This window comes from Pistacia vera, unplaced genomic scaffold (genome assembly GCF_008641045.1).
Source record: "Pistacia vera cultivar Batoury unplaced genomic scaffold, PisVer_v2 Contig823, whole genome shotgun sequence".
Taxonomy (NCBI): Eukaryota; Viridiplantae; Streptophyta; class Magnoliopsida; order Sapindales; family Anacardiaceae; genus Pistacia; species Pistacia vera.
The window spans coordinates 261,713-279,604 of NW_022196694.1; the positions used below are offsets into that span (position 1 = coordinate 261,713).

At 31.9% G+C, this 17,892-nt stretch overlaps 1 long non-coding RNA gene across 1 annotated transcript; it reads right to left on the reverse strand.

The window, feature by feature from the left end:
* Positions 1 to 1,497: 1,497 nt before the first annotated feature.
* Positions 1,498 to 3,216, reverse strand: LOC116117829. Its single transcript, XR_004126040.1, has 3 exons — positions 3,063 to 3,216; positions 2,755 to 2,944; positions 1,498 to 2,626 (listed from the first exon to the last, which is right to left on the reverse strand). It is a non-coding gene; the product is annotated as an uncharacterized LOC116117829 (long non-coding RNA).
* Positions 3,217 to 17,892: the final 14,676 nt, after the last annotated feature.

Consider the following 17,892-nt stretch of genomic DNA (forward strand, 5'->3'; position numbering starts at 1 on the left):
AATCAGGTAAACCATTTAGTGGTCATCCCTATTAACGTCCGTGAAAATTGAACTCAAGAGTTCATATAACTTTATTTTGCTCTACTCTTTTATCGCCGGGCAATTGTGGCTACTTAATGTGAATAGAGGCAGAGGTGCAGAATATAGCAGAAACAGAAGGCGTAGGGTGAGTTGATAATGGAAGAATAAGAAATGGTCCTCACTTGCATGTCTGCCACGTGAACCCGCTCCTTGTGACTACATGGCGACCATTTTCAACTCCTTTCTCTTTAAAACTTCGCCTTTCTCCCACACCCACACAAGCATGCATATAATAAGACTTGTTTTAATTCAACCAAAAACTCTAATTATAATCCTCAACAATTGAAATTCCAACATTTTATGCAAAGAATCAGTGCCACCAACATTTAAAAAAAAAAAAAAATCCCCAAAAAGATATTACTGCTTTAGTAATTTTAATTATCATACTTTCAATCACCAAATTCATCTATGATTGCCTATTGAATGAAAAATAATAACAGGTCTACACTAATCTATTGATTCATGAGCTATACTTGCCATTTTTATTATTATTATTATGTTTTTTTATGACTAGGAAATCCAGACCAGTTTATACTCACCTCAACTAATCTTTCAGAACCCTAAAACTACCGACTAGGTAAGTAAGAACTCTATTGGCTACTTCTATTAGTACCTGAGGAGGGACTCGAACACAAAACCTCCTAAGTAATATACCCAAAAGTCTTTATCGAACCACTCGACCACAGAGGTAGTTGGTATACTTGTACTTGCCATTTTTCTAGACAAAATCAAATTAAAATTAGGAATGATGATCTATTAAACTCCATTCTTTCCTGTAAATTAGAATGAAAACATTCTGATTTTTTAGTTTATTAAATTCGCAATACCTGCCAGTAAACATCCATACACATATAAAAATAAAAACCAGTATGTTCCGATGCTTTTGTGATTACAGGAAAAGGAAATGCAAAACATAAACAAGTAAAAGATGGACAAATCTATTGTGCATATGGTATATAAAAAGAGGATGGGATTATATATGGATTTTGAACTTGTTAAAGATTCCATGAAAATAATGGTAATGAATGAAAAAGGAGTTCTAAAACCGAAAGACAATGGTGCTATAACAATTATAACACTAGACCATTTTACGGAAGAAATATATAGATTTATACATTAACCAAACCAGAATGCACTCGAAGACCTCGATTATTACAACTATAAAACTCATCAATTAGAACCATAGAAAGAATTGGTGGAGAAATTTGATGAACAATAGTTCAATAAACCACCCAAAAAAAAAAAACTGTATCTATGAAAACTAACGCATGCAAGTATATATAAATCCTACACGTGTCTGGTTTTACTCTTGATTACACATACAAAAGTAATTAGTCATTAATTAATAATTGGAGCAAATATATGAAAAGATTGTATGAAACATATAATTAAACAACCACCACCCAGCAAAATAGCTAGTTTAAGCAGTATTTTTATTTCTATTTTAACAAATAGGGATCATCTCAAACTTTAATTTGGACGTGAAATATGCAATTGCAGTCCATTATACTTCACAGAGGAATTTAGTATATTGTCAAAGGAAAATTGCAGTCATATAAGCAATAATGCTAGCTAGATAGAAATGGTTCAACACATGAATGCGATTAGAGGAGAAGCAAGTTCAATTTACCTACAAAACTCTTTTAAGTTGTAATATCAGACTACACAAAAACTCCAAACAAAAGACCTATTTGCATGTTGCCACAATATATATATCTGCCTAACCAAACAACTCACATACAACTACAAACAATTTGTCAAACAAGAAAACTGAAAGATTCTAAAACAAAGGATGATCCACAAATCAAATTAAGGAATTACACAAATCCTCATTATGATTAATTATATATGTTACCTAAACATTACACTAAACTCCGGTGTCTAAAGGATTAATGGAGAATTGTTTTGGGCATAGAGGACAGTGAATAGTGACAGGGGCACACAGATCTCCACAAACTGAAAATGGGTAGTGAATGAGCAGTTTGATCAATGAATAAGAAGTTATTTTGAGAAAGATTTGGGGTTTCTCTTATTGAAGTAGAGGTGAAAAATATGTGCACAGAAAATTGTCTGCAAGAGAGAGAAGCAAAAGTGAGAGTAAATATACGGGGTCCAAGCTACAAGAAGGTGACTGGAGGTTTGGTCCACAAAGGAGTTTGATAGGTTTTTAATGGTAAAGCCAATAACAATGGCTGTGCAATGTGACATGTCTCCACCATAAGCTTTGCATATGGTACTAAAGTTCTCAGAGCAGTTTCAACTTTCAAAGATCTACTCTATCCACAGACGAAGGATGTCCATAAAATAATCAATTTTTATTTTGAATAACTTCTAGTGAAGACAAAGGTGGTGGGAACCCCAATTAATTTTCAGTAACCAACTCATATAGCTGATATCATCAAACCCCATAAAGAAAAACCAAAAAACCTGAAACACAAACAGAAAAAGAAAACTTAACCATTTATCTCACCTCTTGTTCTGAACTTCTTCTGCACTTCAGTGGATCTTGTAAGCAGAAAATTGTTCTTCTCCCTTTCTGGCACTCCTGAGAGAGCATTGAAAACCCACAAAAATTCACCATTAAATAATAATAATCAAAATCAAAAGATCTGTAGGGTTTGAGATGGATCTGAAATTAACATACATGTAAAAGATTTGAGGAATGAAACTCACCTTTTGCTTATGCTTTGACATGCAGCTTCACCAAGAATCTTTTATCTCTCTGGTTATTAACAAAGTGCCTTCTATTTTCCATCAGAGTATAGTGTGCTCAGAAGAAAATGATAGATCTGCAAAGTCAACTCATGAATAAGGAGCTAGCTATATGTATCTTCAATAGCCTGCAACAAGATCTTATCGTTCCCTGCAAAGTGGAAAAGGAGCGTATGTATAAAAAAAAGACTGAAACCCATTTAATGGATAGGCCTATTATAGAAAGGCAAAGGAAATAGAAATAGAAATAGAAAATAAACCACACCCACCTGACAGCAACAGAAAGGAAAGTAGATGGAATCATCTTGTTGAATACAGAAGTGCAAAGTGGCACTGGTGAGATGTGGATTAATACTTTTCAGTAGTCCTTTATAAGTCGTTTATTGCCGATGCAGCATCATCAAGATTCTCACTTTCAAAGAACTTTGGCAGAGATTATTGCATCACTACCCTGCATTTGCATGTGAATCTTGATGATGCTACATCCGCAAACAACGACTGTCAATCTATCCATGCACTCAAACTTTACATTCGTAACCAAATACAGAAGAAATATCATCTCATCAAAAACCCAAAAAAAAAAAAAAAAATCTCGTTGAATAGTTATACAAAACTATTTGTACAGCTTAGAAAGTAGCCGACGTGGCCGGTTGCTAGTGGTTGAAACATAAAGTGATTATTGTGAAACGGCACCAAAGAAAGAATCTACCAAGTTAAACTCCAAAAGTACTCCGAAACCAAACAAACCAAAACCAAAACCCTATTTTTATTCTCAAAAAAAGATAAATACAAAAGTAATCAAAAGATAAATAAGTACCATCAAAATCTACAGTTTTCGATATCTGGGTAAGATTTCTCCGATTAGATTCTGGCAAGAATACACTTTGCAGCAATACCCTTGTCAGATTCCGGCGAAAATGGCCTTTGAGAGGGAGAGTTATCAAACAATTTTCCAGATAAAAAGAATATAATCAACAGAAATGATAAATTTGAAGAGTAAATAATAAGTGGGAAGAAATAAAAGAAAGATGTACAAAAGAGAGTTATTAGGAGACTCACAAGAATGATAACAGTAGTATTGTAGAGGAAATGAAGTGTGGAAAGGATATATATACAAATGGCTACTAGTTTTATTCGCTTTTAATGTATTGGCTTCAATACTATTGGTGCTTTTCTGTTTTTTATTTTCAGTGGCTCATGCTTAGCTGTACAGTGAACATAGCTTTATTACATACTAATTAATTCCTTTTAATCTTTCAATTTTTAGGAAATAAATGTTAGAAGTCAATGTTATTCTTATAGCCATTTAAGAAATGATACCAAAAACTTTCCATATGTTTTCATCAATTATGACTTCTTTTTTTTTTTTCAGGGTATTCGGACCAGTTTATGCATACTTTAACTAATTTCTTTAAGTCTTGAAACTGTCAATCGGATAAAAACCTTGGTGATCATCTCAATTAGTGCCTGAAAAACTTGAATTCAAGAGTTTATAGAGTCTATTTTTACTCTTTTACCATTAGGTCACGTAATTGTGGTTAATTATGACTTTTTCTACTCCACAAAAAAACTTACAAATATAATCAATACCTTCGGAAACTAAATAATAATTTTTATCCAAAATTTAGAGAATACGGAAGAGTCCATGAGAAGGAGGGTGAGGATGCCCATTTGAGAGTATTTCCTTGACTTAATTTATGGTAAAATAGGGTTTCCCACACGGGTTCAAACTCAGTGCTTTTCTTTGCTTGGCTGCTTAAAATTTAACCTTCTCTTTTTATGAGCCCTCGAGGTTGGTGTGTTCAGTCACCGCTTACCACTTGCCCACCTGCCATTGCCCTTTTGTTTTTTGCCTTTTTATTTTATTTTAACTCTTCTTATTTTTAAGGGACTTTTATTTCAATTTTGTGTGGGTTAATTAATGGAAAACAAAATAAATTGCAATTAATATTATCTTTTAAGTACGTTATACGTCTCAAACAAGGTTAATACATATATTATTTGTTCTTAAAATGACTTTCTTAGATATGTTCTTATTAACATAGATATATAGCAGTTATTAATTTAAAACTCAATAATTTTTCACAAAATAAATTGTAATTAATATTTGTAAAATGACTTTATATGAATAGTTTTACTCACATTAATTATTAATTTAAAACATATATATTGTATGTTCTTAGAATTATGATGAGAATATATGCTTCCCGGAAGATACTATTCACAACTTTTTTAGCACACTAATTATTAATTTAAAAAACGAAAATAAATTCACCTAAAATATATATGGTAATATCTATTTATAGTAATATTAGTAAGATCAAACTGATTTATTACTATAAAGAAATTATAATTTAATCAAAATATAGTTACAAAAAATACTGTTTTGATTTTTTAATTTATAATTCACGTTTTAGTAGTATTTATTGTAATTTCAATTCATTATTTTAGTATAGAAAGGTTAATTTATTGTATATTTTATATACTCAACAAGTCATGTATGGTTGTATGTTTTAATTGAAGAAAAAATCGTTATTACAATTAAACAAAAAGATAAAGGAGATAATCCCGAGGACAATAATACGAAAATACAAAAAGTTTCGTGTAAAAAAACTTTAAACATGCTTGAGAAGTGAGAAATATTTTGACTTAAAAAAGAAGATGTCTATACTAACAAGTTATTACGTACCTGCAAATTAAAAGATGTGATAGTAATTTTAAAGCATAAATTATTGTCACAAACAACTTTAGATAAATATCTTATTTCATTTTAAATTTTTAATGTAACATGTCGTATATTTTTTTGCAATAGACAAATAATTATTATTATGTGAAAGCAACTTTCTTAGGATGAGAATTAGAAAAATTAGAACTTATTACAATATGGAGTTTATTATAATTTATAATCATCCCAAGTTGGGACTATAATTTGTTATGACTACATAAAGGTTATTCCTATATAGAGTACCACTATAAAGAGGTTTTACTGTATATGATTTTAAAATACCCAATTTAATAAATTCATAATGAACTGTTAGTAACCAATTACATAAAAATACAATTAAAACAAAAAAGTATTAGTTGACACTGAATGAGAAAAGTAAATTGTATAATAACATTTTTCTGTTTTATTTTCGAAGAATTTTCCTTTTCGATCAAATATCAATCTATTAAATTTACATTGGTTAAGTTAATTTATTTTCAGAAACAGCCAGATCGGTTAGATCCAGTCGGTCGTGCGCCGTTTCGGCCACGTCGGCTGGCGATGGTCGTCGACAGGCGGTGGTGGTCTTGAGTAGATTAATTTTTAGATGAGAAGGAGAGAAAAATGAGGACAGAAAGAAAAATGTTTTCAATTGAATTAAGTTGGATAATCTGAAAACAAGTCCCACCTAGGAATGAGAAGCGAGTCGAGTAGTTCGCGAGCTACTCGAGCTCGGCTCGTGAAAAGCTCGAACTTGATTCGAAGTTAATTGAGTCGAGCTTGAGCTCGAGTGGCTCGTTTAAGGAGTCGAGTCGAGTTCGATCAGAGCGAAGCTCGACTTGATAGGCTCACAAGCCTCATCATGCTCGATGGGCCAAATTGCAAGTTTTGTAACATTTTTTTATTTTCAAGTTTTTAAAATAACAAACAACCCCTTCTCACAATAAACTCGAAGCTCGAGCTCATTCAAGCTTGATTACTCGAGCTCAAGCACGAGCTCAAGTACCCACCCATACTTGCGAGCTCGAGCTCGAGCCCAAGTATTCAAGCTCGAACGAACTTGGCTTGAACTCGATACTATTCATCACGAACCGAGCTTGAGTGTTCATATACTCTACTCGGCTCATATACATCCCTAGACTCTCACCCTAAAAAAAAAATCTTATTTGAGTTGGATTAATTTTCAAATTGAATTGACCCAATAAGTAAATAAACACATATCCTATTTTTTAATCCAAATAGGATAAAAGAATTATGATCTAGAATAGTGTAATAAACAGGGACTTAGTTCTTCAAATTTTAAATTTTGAGGGGATATAGAGAATACTTTTAGAGGCGCATATAATATCCCCGTTAGTATAAATTTCATACATTGATGATATGAACTATAACATTTTTTTATTAATGCACCACCTTGTATTTAAGTAATTAATTGTATACCTTAAATTAAATCTATGCAAATTGATTGACATATATTCCAACAACTAACATTACAAATTTTAATTAGATTTAATTTTTTATTCTCCTAATTTAAAAAATAAAATGTCAAATTTTACTACATATATTTTCCTCCCTAATCCATGATGTACTAAAATTTTGTTTATATGAGTAAACGACAGATTCCCACCTAAGGTTTGACGAAATCCCAAGTTGGTACCCCATGTTACATTTATTCCAGATTCTCATCCTTAAAGTAACGGAAAAATGTTTGATGTAACAGTAAAGGGGTAAATTGGTCATTTTACATGGGTGGTGCACGTTAGCAGATTGCCACCTCTAATAGTCCTCCGGCGTACATTAGCAGACGGCGTCCCCGACATTTTTTGCCTTTTTTCCGGTGATTCTTCCACCCAAAATCACCCTTGTCACCACCATTTGAACTCCTACCCTCCCCTCTACAAAACCATACCCTTCACAACCCCTCATCACTCGCCAATCGCCGACCATGGCAGCCGCAACATGCGACTGGTTTTTGCCAGTTTTTTACTGTTTTGAACAGCGACAACCCGAACCACCACCACCATTTGACTCCTCGCATCCTCCCCTACAAAACTCCTAACCTTCCCAGCCACGACAGCTCATCGTTTGTCGTCCACCACTTCACCAAAAAAGGGTCAATGAACATGAACTCTCGGCCGACGAACGGCAACAAAACGGTTGCTAGGGACATAGGGGTTTTATAGATTTGGAGACGGTGGTTGCATGGTGGTGTCCAATTGGATTTTCGCCATCGGAATCGACTGGAATCCAGTGAAGAACACCGAAATCCTAAGCCTAATGGCGCTGACGATTGGAGGGGCTAATGAGTTGGGAACTAGAGAGATTTTGGATGATGGACTACGGGGAAGGTGATGGAGGTGACCAGGGGGTTTGACGCCGTCAAAAACAACTCAGATCAGGCTGTTTCAGATGAGGGTGTGTAGTGACCGAGGATGTTTTTGATATAATTTGAAAATGAAATAGTAAGTTTTATAATTCTACTAATTTAGGAGTTAAAACATAATTTATTAATTTAGGATTAATGACATTATGATAATTACATCTTTTAAACCCTAAAAATTGCTAATACTGTTATTTTAAAGGTGTGAATTTGAGATAAACATAACCTAGATTACCAATATAACAATTCGTTAAATTTTGGGTGAGAACATTTCGTTTACTCGTTATATAATATACTTAAAAAAGAATGTTCTAATCCTAGCTATATCACTCCCGCTTAAAAGTAGTTAAGAGAAAATATCTACTAAAATCGTACCAACATCACATGATATTAATGAGAACCCTAGCTCTACCATTCGGAAGGAATTTGATAAAATATCTTTAAAAATCTTATCAAACATCACTTCATAAACATATAAATAAAATATAACTTATTTTTTATTTAATTTATTTGTTTTACGAAACGTTGAGCACCTTTTGCTTTTTAACGACACACAGCCCGTGATGGATAACCTAAATAACTGTTTTATTATATCAAAAATAAAAATAATATAATAATAAAATAAAATATTAAAAAATAAGTTGATAGATTCTTTCATCAATCCTTCACCTGAACAGAGGACCCATGTCCGTACAACTATGACGTGGCTGGTGCAGATTTGAGATTTTTCTTTTTATTTTGTTGGCCACTGAAACTTGGCTTTTCTATCTTATCAAAATCAATCAATCATGCTCGCCCTGAAACTTTATTTGAGTTTGTACACGGTACACCTGCCATCTTTTGATTTTTATCTGTTTAAGGGTGTGCCGTGTGCTTACATACACTCTCTACGGATTTTGAAATTACAGATGAAATAAGAATTTATGTGATTATCTCTGGTAGCATTTAACAATTACAGATGAAATAAGAATTTATGTGATTATCTCTGGTAGCATTTAAAGAGGAATTTAAATTAAGAATTTTTGAAATAATACACTCAACTCAAGTGTGGTTATTAGAATACGGTATCCGCTATATATCATATAATACGATTCGATATAAGTCATTAATAATATGTATTAGAGAGTTAATCTTAAACCTTTCGATACGTTAATATATATCCTACGATACGATACGATACGTATCCGTTTATATTCTTAAAAATATCGATACAAATTGATACTACTTTATTAATTTGGGCCAGAGACCCAAAAAAAATTTCAGGTCGAAACCAAGTCACCTAACCCGATACATTAAAACTTGCACAAGTTTACCCATTTTGCATGGAGAAAGTGAAGAGGAACATGTGCTACCTATTTTGCATGATAATAATAATAATACAAGTGGAAACATAGATATTGACATTGATCTTGAAATTAATATGAATGGTTGAGAGAAAATAATATAAATTCTTAATTTTGTAATTAATTTTGATTATGTAATACCATAATTTAAAGTCAATTATACTACAAAATTCTTTAATTAATTTTGGGGATGCTATTCATTTTTAGAAAATTTTAATAATTTTATTAATTTTTTTGAAAAATGTGTATCCTATGATACGATCCTATACAATACACGATTCAAAAAATTAAGTTTTCGATACACAATTTGACAATCATACACTCAACTACTCAAAAATAGTTGGTATTAAATTATGAATAATACTACACATACAGCATTTCTCATACAACAATATATGGTAAAATATAATTGACTAATTTAAAGTTAAAATTAAACTTTCACTCAATCACATTTTGCCACATAATGTTGTATAAGAAATGTTATATGAAAATGATGTATGTGTGACATTACTCTTAAATTATTATATAAATTTGTTTTGTTTTATTTTCAATTTCTGATTATATGATTAACCCGTTATAATTGCATTGATAATTAACATAAGTCGGATTGTTAAAATTAAAAAAATTTAACTTCATTTTCATATATGTATTAACAACCTAACCTGGTTTATTCTTTTTCTTTTCCTACCAAATCCTAATATACAAATATGTAATTTGGTGAATAAAAACGAAAGATGGAATCTTGTACACGTTGCATAATATAAGGAAAGTCATAAAAACAACACACAAGAGGCTTAATGCTTTATGACTATATATATTGTCAATTTTTGGTATAGAATAGGGATCCCACGCTCTTAAAATCAAGTGGAGTGCATGGCAAATCGTGGGGTTTGATTGATTTTAATTTCAAAAATTTATATCTTGAAAATGAAATGTCCATTTTTCTATATCAATATCAATATCATTGCTTGGTTGTGATGGATGGAAGGCGGTTTGCCATTAAGATGGTTGACGTTCATTTGCAAAGTGCCACATGTGAAGTCTTTGCCGCCCAATTTTGTGATTACCACTTTCGGTTTTCTTCTTTAAAGATGCTCTCCACAAGCTTCCCATTGAATTTTGTCAGGAAAAAGTCCTCTCGAAGTCGATTCTCAAAATGTAACTTAGCAAACACAAATGAATGTCTTTTGTTCTGATAGTAGTAATTAGTACATATGAAATGAGAAAAGCAAAATTGGTCATGTTTTGAGATTGATGACAAGACGAAAGAAGAGTTATTACTGTGTCAATTCTAGTATTATTTCACGTCTTCATTTCTTGTCTACTATGCTATAGTCAATGTTCTTTATTGATTACTGTGTTTATCAACATGATGTGTTTCTTATTACTTTGATATGTTGTTGTTCTAGTTCATTATCAATAGAGATTCGCTTATAACCTTACTTTATAAATTTTCATTAGTGAAGAAGGGATAGTTGCCTACTTGGTGGCATCTAAACGTGGAAATAAAATCTTTCCAAGTGGCATAGGCGGTGATAAAATCTAAATTGAAATGAGATTTTTTTTTTTTTTTCATAATTAATTTAAGAAATTACTTTTGAAGAGAGGGTTGTCGTTCTCAATATAAAGAAATGGAACTATGGAAGGAAGAAGAAAGTGACATCGATGAAAACATGAGTATAGGTTAAAAAAAAAAAAAAAAAAAATTATAATATATATGATATGATTATATGAATCTTCTCTTTGTGACCACATAACCAATATATATATGAATGAATGATAACAGTGAGGCTTGTGCGTGCATTTAATGAGTAAAAAGTTGTGACTGTGAGAGGGTGGAGGGGGATGGCGCGTCACGTGGGAAGAAGGGTGGTTTAGTTAAAAGAAGTAAGAAAGAGGGAAGGGAGTTGTACGGAAGGGGCCACCAAGCCACGTGACTGTGGTCGGAAACGAGTGTCCTGTCCAAATCTGATGCATTTTGAAGAGGGCAGAACCAGAAACAGAACAAGAGAAGAGATAGATAGAGCTTTGGCAAGGACAACGTTTTTGTGATTCTGATTCAGAATACACACACACACGCACATATATATATATATATATATATAAGCGTGAATAGTTCTTAATTAAAGATTCAAATGGGGTCCTCAAATATTGTAAGTTAATTTGGCTACAAAATCTGAGTCATGGTGGGGGATATTCAGATCGATTTTGACGAACGCCAGCTAGCTAACTATATTCAACTCAATCTCAATCAATTTTCTTTCTCTCGGTATTTAAAATTTCCCATCACTACTCCTAAATGCATCCTCAGATTGCTAATTGCTATTATATATATCTAGGGTTGAAGTTTGACTTCAACGTTTTAATGTTGACCACAAAGTCATAACATTTAATTGCTTTACTATACGTTTTTACGTTTTAATGTTTAGCTAGCTAGCGTTTGGGGGCACGTCAGTATGATAATCTTGCATGCATTGAATATCAAGATTCAATTATTCTTATTTTTCTTTTGAAATTTAAAATAATATTATTGCTCCTGTTTCTGTTTTATTTTATTGCCACGTTTAAGACCGTCTCTATAGGGTCGTTATTTTGGCTCTTGCTGAATCAGTTTGTTTAATTTCTTCACAGTTTGCATCCACATCACCTTCTTTAATTTAATTACACTTAACGCATTTTATAAAACAATATCAACCATAATTCCAATATTTTTTTCAATATTTTTGACTGCATTTTTTTTTTTTTTTTTTTTGGGGGTAACCTAATTGTCCAAACTAGCTTTCGCATACCATCTCAATTAATTTTTATAGTTTATTGAACACCTTATAAATCCAAAGAATTAGATAAATCATAATATTATTGTGATAAGTGATCCCAAAATTTGAATCTAAAAGCTCAAGTAAAGGAGCAAACCTCTTTAACCGTTAACCAAACCAACCTTTTAGGGTTATTTTTTGGCTGCATCATTTTATGTTAGAAATATTTAATTTTTGAGTATTCAATCTGGACAACCATACTGAAATTGACTAGAAAGTCCAATGACAAAAATTGAGATGAAAAATTCGGCCAACATTTAATAAGAGATTAATAGATAAATAAGATAAAACTTCGTTAAATAAGCATAAATTTTTTTGAAAACTTAATATGTACCTTTATTTAAGTAATGAGATAATTATAAATTGATATAACAAAAAAATTATGAATATATTTATTAATTTCGTATATATTATTTATGTGAAATGCTTTTTTCTTTAAATTTCTGAATCTGTCCTGACTGGGACTGAGGGTTCGTCCAAATTAGGTGAAATTAATAACGGGATCAAGACTTATTTTTGTTTTTCTCCTGCCAAGGACAAACGGGGCTAGATTTTAGCCAGCTATGGCTATCCAAGCAGTTTCTTAAACTCCAAATATTTAAAAATAAAGAATCGATATTAAACATAGGAATGTGATTCCCATATCTACAGGTACAGATAGGTCCAGATCCTAAGCTAAAATAATAATTGGGTATAGATATGAGAATATTACTGAAGCAGTTTCACATGGCCACCAAATGCCATGTTCCTTCATCGTTTTGAGTGGAGCTATCTGCTTTTCTTCATGCCCAAAAAATAAACCTAGTACCACTACCGCATCTTAATATCTCCGTAATCATCCACCATATATTATATGAAGATTTATGTCGTTATGCATAAAATTTATATGTATATTTTGACGACGTTGGTGTCTTAAGAATATATTCTTTTTATTAATATATATATTGCTCCTTGATTCACGGGTCACCACCATCATCGGTTTAGGTGGTCACCGACAATGTTAATTAAATATTCAGACCCAATTAAATCATATAATATACATAATTAATCCACATTGGGAATATTTTTTTTTCCTAACTGCCCGTTTTAAATACTAAAGAAAACAAAAAAAGAATCTTGCCTTCCAAAAATAAATCTATACCAAATATTTTAGTTAAAGAATTAGTATATAAAGTACTGACCATTAATATATTATTTATTCTCAAATGAATAGTGGATCTTTTTGAAGATAGTCATGAAAATGATATTCTAAATTTTTGGGACAAATTTCTTTTTCATTCTTTATTTACTTGGTTTAATTTTGTACTATTAACATTCATTTTTTAATTGTTTATTTATTTATTTTTTTGGGACCATGGCATTAATGATGCAAAATGAGAAAGACTTGGACATTTGAGTGGACCAGTCCAGGTCGAGGCCTGTAAAATAAATATGGGAGTAAATGATATGTTCTCACCCAAGGTTTGACGAAATCCTAAGTTGGTATGCCAAGTTCTATTTATTCCATATTTTCACCCCTAAAATAACACTGTTAACATTTTTTGGGTAGTGAGGGTGCAATTACCATAATGCCCTTAATCCTAAATTAATAAATTATATTTTAGCCTCTAAATTACTAAAATTATAAAATTAACCATCTTATTTTGAAATTACTTTAATTACACGCTCAGTGACTAGGCACAGTCTCTATTTTCACTGGATCTGGGTTGTTTCCGATGACGACGAAACCCCTGGTCACCTCCATTAGCTTCCTCATCGTCCGTCGTCCAAAACCCCTCTGATTCCTGACTCATTGACCTCTCCAATTGACGGCGCCGTCAGGGTTAGGTTTTCGTCATTGTTCGTCGGATTCTGGTTGATTCCGGCGATGAAAATCTATTCGATGTCACCACTACAACCAGCATCTCTTAATATACAAAATCCCTATGTCCCAGCAAACGTTTAGTGGTCATTCGTCAGTGGAGATCGACGAAAACCAACCGCATGTGGTGGCTGTCGTGGCTGGCGATCGGCGAGTGATAAGGGGTTGTCAAGGGTACGGTTTTGTAGAGGGGAGGATGAGGGTTCGAATGGTGGTGACAAGGGTGATTTTGGGTGGAAGAATCGCCGAAAAAGCGCTAAAAACGTCAGCGGTGAGGTTGGCTAACGTGCGTCAGAACTATATCAAGGGCTACGATTTGCTAATGTGTGCCTCCTTTGTGAAATGACCAATTTAACCCTAAGCCGTTATATCTAACCATTTCCCGTTACTTTAAGGGTGGGAATATAGAATAAATGGAACTTAGCGTACTAACTTAGGATTTCGTCAAACCTTGGGTGGGAACATGTCGTTTACTCTAAATATTGTTCAAAAACTATTGAGATTTGAGTGTGTGGAAGTATAAAAGTAATGAAAAATGTGGGCAAATAGCAAATATATGGGCTTTTTAGGCCCAATATATAACTGGTTCCAGTCCAAACCCGTTTTTTATGAGCAACAACGATGATTATATATATATAGTTACATACTACTTAATGAGCCAGAAGAAAAGGTGGGCTTGAGTTAGTCATTTCCCAACCATTTTAGAGCAAGCTTCATTAAATCTTAACAATAATTAAAATTAATTTATAAAGGCCTTATATTTCATTTCAAAATAATCCCTCCATAATATTTTTCTTTCTAGATCTCTTTGCTAATCCCATCATCGGTTTTTTCTCTTCGGACACCATTTTGTTAGTTGAGTACAAAATTTAAACACATTCCTTTAACAAAATATTTACACAGAATATTTTTTGTTCCAATTAACAAGCTTCCATGGGAAGAAAGAAATAAAAAATTGCTTTCAATTATGTATTTATTGGTAATGGGTAAGTGTTAAAGTAATTATTTTTCCTCTTTTCCTTTTCTTTGTTCTCCTTTACCAACTATATAAATATTGATGATTATAAAAACAGATTTTGAAATTTGATTCCTATAATAACTAAACTGAAAGTTTAACTCTTAAAAGTGTTTTTTTTTTTCTTTAATCCATAGTAATGAATCATGCTAGAAAATAAATGTAATGTACTATTATTTTAAGTTGATAATAAACTTTTGAATGCAATTTTTTGATCATACAGAATAAATATTTGCATTACTTAGAAGTCAGCATTTGTCAGTTTCAATAACAATGTATCGATTTAATTCAATCGTGAGTTTGCTAGTAGTTTTATCAATTTAATACAAATTAAATTTAAATACAACATAACCTTTATAAATTAATATCTGATAAATTAATAACTTTTATTATATAATAATTTCTTACGTCCCGACTTTTGATTATTAATAATTTTGATAAATTAATAAAGTAATATTTTTCTGTAAAACCTTACATAATTATGTGGTCTCATTCATAACATAAATAAATAATTTGTTAATTGACTATGATATTTTATTAACACATGACTCTATTGTTACTTGTTTATATAAATAATTTTTTTGTTGAATACATTTAATTAAATTAATGCAATTATATACAATGAATAATATTTAATTAAGTATATAAGTACAATGAATTTATTTTATACAATGAATATTATTTAATTAAGTACATAAGTACAATGAATTTATTTTATACAATGAATGTTATTTAATTAAGTACACTATACATAAGAACAATAAATTTAAATTAATGCTTTAATGTATATTTAGTAGATTAATTTATATTCATTTATTAAATTGGTAAAATACAATGAATCGTTAGTTGATTAAACGTATGTTCGTCGAATTTAAATACACTTTTATAAATTATTAAATTATTAATTTATTGATTAATTAATAACTCTTTTAATTAATAGAACTTATATGATCCCAAAATTATTAATTTAAAAAATTTTAATGTATTTAAAAAATTTTAACTTGTTCAAAATTTCTTTTTCATTTCATTTTAAAGAAGTGTGTCGAATAAAATACATGAATAGATAATTCTACTGATGCAAAATAACTCAAATACCAACAAATAAGAGAGAGAAGAGAAAGTGTTTTGAAAGACAAGGAGACAATTGTCAATAGGGGAATAGAAAGGGGCAGAGTGGAGAAAATAATAACTAAATTACATTTTCATACCCTGAAGTTTGAAGAAAATTATTTGAGTAACACTACACTCACAAACACTAACTTTCTCTTACAAACGTTACATGTCAGCTTATAATTCGGTAATTCACATGACTCTTGCCTGTCAAATAATAAGTCACTAAGCCAATCACAAACTCTATAATCCCTGTCAAAGTGCTACCGTTATCGTTTATCAAACAATGTAAGAGTATTTTTGGCTTTTCATGCAAGAAATTTTATAAAATTGTATATTAGAATTTTTGAAGTAATAAAATAAGATTTTAAAATTAAGAAAATAATAAAAGAGAGGTTAAAAAACAAAAAGACCAAAACCCCCACCCCCATTGTGCCTCTGGTGGCCCCCATTACACCATCATCGTTTCATTGTCATCACACTTTGCTATAGCCCGCCCCAGGTTAGTACCAGCAACGAAGGTGGCAATGAGGCCTCTTAGACCCCTATTTTATCCAACACAATGACACAATGGTTGGATCGTGAAACCTAGGTGTGAAAACCAAACAAAATAACGCTAGACTGCCACATCACGTGGCACTCGTCGTATGTGACATACTGTGTTGAGTGTAGTAGTTGCGAGAGATGTGAAGACTTTTATGTTATATTGTGGTTTTTATTTTGTTTTCTAATTTTTTTTAAATTTTTATTTATTATAAATTTATAATCAACCCAAATGGGGGTACTTGTGTCTTTACATAAGAAAATTAAGGGATCGTTCATTTTTATTTCTTTTTTTTTTTTGTGATTCTTTTTATTTCGTAATTCGTGCAATTTATACAAAAATTGTTCACTAATCTAAATCCTAATTTGGTTCTAAAACGGTGATCTAGATGAAATATAAAAAGACAATTTATAAAATATTTTATACAATATGTTATGTCTTAAAAATCACGCTTATGTCAGCCTAATAAATGTGTTGCCAAGCCCATATCTCCTTAAAGATATTCACACCAACTTTATCTCATTTCAAAGAAATGAATGGATGAGATCATTCCATGTGTCAAGACAACTTTTAAAACACTAATTACATTGAGTGTTTAGGTGTATAAATTGGCACTCATCTTCCCAAAGAGGGGGGCTGGGCATATGAGAATTAACCATAGATAAGAGCTCAATTCTTTTTCTCTGTAAACACTGTATTTCTTCATCTTTGTATGCCTTACGGGCAATATCATGAAAATAGTCAGAGATCAATAAAATAACAGTGGATGTAGGAGTCGCTTGTTGAGCATCCGAACCACTATAAAAACCCCTCTTGCCAATCTTTTATTTATGTTTTCTGCGACATATATAATCTCAACTCCATATTCAAATCTTATGGATCCATCACGTGTGATTCCTAAGTTCGCTTAGCGGTTCTCACGTGCGAGTCGTTGGCGTCCAAAATCAAGCGTCAACAGTTTGGTGGCCCATGCAGGTCCGATTCTCAAGCCTGCGTCCAAGTTCCCTGATGGTGTGCTCAGATCTCAAACCTGCGTCAGAATTCTCCAATCGTGTGGCCAGATCGTAGATCGCACGCGTCAGAATTCTCCAATCGAGTGGTCAGACGCACGTGTCAGAGTTCTCAGATCGTGTGGCCAGATCGCAGATCGCACATGTTAGAATTTGCCAATCGTGTGGCCAAATCGTAGATCGCATGCGTCAAAGTTCTCCGATCACGTGGCCAGATCGCATTCAGGTCGTGCTCCTGACAGATTTCAGGTCGTGCTCATAATAGATTTCAGTTCGAGCTCTTCAGGTAAAGACTGTAGCCATTCAGATCAAAGAC